The sequence below is a fragment of the Myotis myotis genome, unplaced genomic scaffold (genome assembly GCF_014108235.1).
Source record: "Myotis myotis isolate mMyoMyo1 unplaced genomic scaffold, mMyoMyo1.p scaffold_m19_p_1, whole genome shotgun sequence".
NCBI classification, from domain to species: Eukaryota; Metazoa; Chordata; class Mammalia; order Chiroptera; family Vespertilionidae; genus Myotis; species Myotis myotis.
In genome coordinates this window covers 186,963,773-186,965,379 of record NW_023416313.1, presented here as the reverse complement: position 1 = coordinate 186,965,379, position 1,607 = coordinate 186,963,773, and the positions used below count along the sequence as shown (strand labels likewise).

The following is a 1,607-nucleotide window of genomic DNA, read 5'->3' as shown; positions in this document are numbered from 1 at the left end:
ATATTAAGTTTTTCAACTGTATTGTTTATGGATATGTACAAACCATATTGTTTTGGGGTGCACACATAGGTGGTAGAAGATTAAACTATGCATAGGAATGAATTAACATAGTGACTGCCTCTGGGTAGAGAACAGAGGGAAGAGTAGTACCCCAGGGGCTTCAGTTTTATCTGTAATGTTGTATTTCGCATGAAAGCAATCTGATGTGAATATCATAAAATATTAAGATTTGAAAAAGCTGGATGGTAGGTAGATATTTGTTGTATTATTCTGCCTGCTATTCTGTATCCCTGTGGTGTAACAAGGGTGAGGCAGTGGGAGTGGTCTGTTATGTGTACAGACAAAAAGAGGGTATATTTTCTGCAGAGAAATATAAAACAAACTAGATTTTTTTTTTAAAATCTCCCCTTCAGCTAGCAATTCTAATGATATAAATAATAGAAGACTCTTCTCAGCTAAGCAAACAGCTCCCACCATCCCCAGTCTCCACCTTGGTAAGTCCCTTACTGTATCCTTGAAATACTTCCTAATCGGTACAGACTCACTCATTAATGTAAATAATCTTTATCAATCATAATGCACAAGGAAATCCATAATGATCATTCTAAAACATTTTTAGATCTCAAATGATCAAAGACAGTATCTGTCATTTTTGTTGTCGTCTACTGAGTAGAAAGCATATATTTTAGAAAAATTTTCAACAGTTATGGTTGACATTAAAAGCATCTTCAGAGCTCGGTCTGCCACTTTTCATCCACTTGCATTGCTTTTTACAGTCACTGGTCAGACCTCAGACGCCAAAATGGTGAAGCAGATCAAGAGCACGTATGCTTTTCAGGAAGCCTGGAGCAGGAGATAAACTTGTAGTAGTTGACTTCTCCGCCACATGGTGTAGACCTTGCAAAATGATTAAGCCCTTCTATCATTCCCTCTCTGAAAAGTATTCCAATGTAGTGTTCCTTGAAGTAGATGTGGATGACTGTCAGGATGTTGCTGCAGAGTGCGAAGTCAAATGCATGTCAACCTTCCAGTTTCTTAAAAAAGGACAAAAGGCGGGTGAGTTTTCTGGAGCTAATAAAGAAAAACTTGAAGCCACCATCAATGAATTAGTTTAATCCTGTTAACCAGCCATTGGCTCTTGTAGTTTTTTTTTATTTACAAAAAAAAGAAGATATCCCACTTCTGACATCAACAGAAAAAGAAGATAGATCAAGTATAGAGACTATAACTACCATCTGATTATAAATGACAATAAAATATTAATTCTACCCTTTTAAAAATAATTTTAAAAATAAATGCACCTTCAGTTTACTCTTCAGTTTGACTAGAAATATTTCAATGTGTTAGAAAGCTTTAATCACTTAGTTAATCGTGCATGATGTTGCAATAATAATAATAGAGAGAGAAAAATCATAGATTAGATTAGTATTAAATTGCAAAGACAACATGGATGGCAAAAGTAATGAACCTTAGGAGATAAACCTTTTTTTAAAAAAATATTTTTTATTGATTTCACAGAGGGGGAGGGAGAGGGAGAAAGAGACAGAAACATCAATGATAAGAGAGAATCATTAATTGGCTGCCTCTTGCATGCCCCCTACTGGGGA

General features: G+C 35.4%; 1 pseudogene; it reads left to right on the top strand.

Moving 5' to 3' along the window:
* The first annotated feature begins 802 nt into the window (after nt 1–802).
* On the top strand, nt 803–1,174 carry LOC118664686 (annotated as a pseudogene).
* Nucleotides 1,175–1,607: the final 433 nt, after the last annotated feature.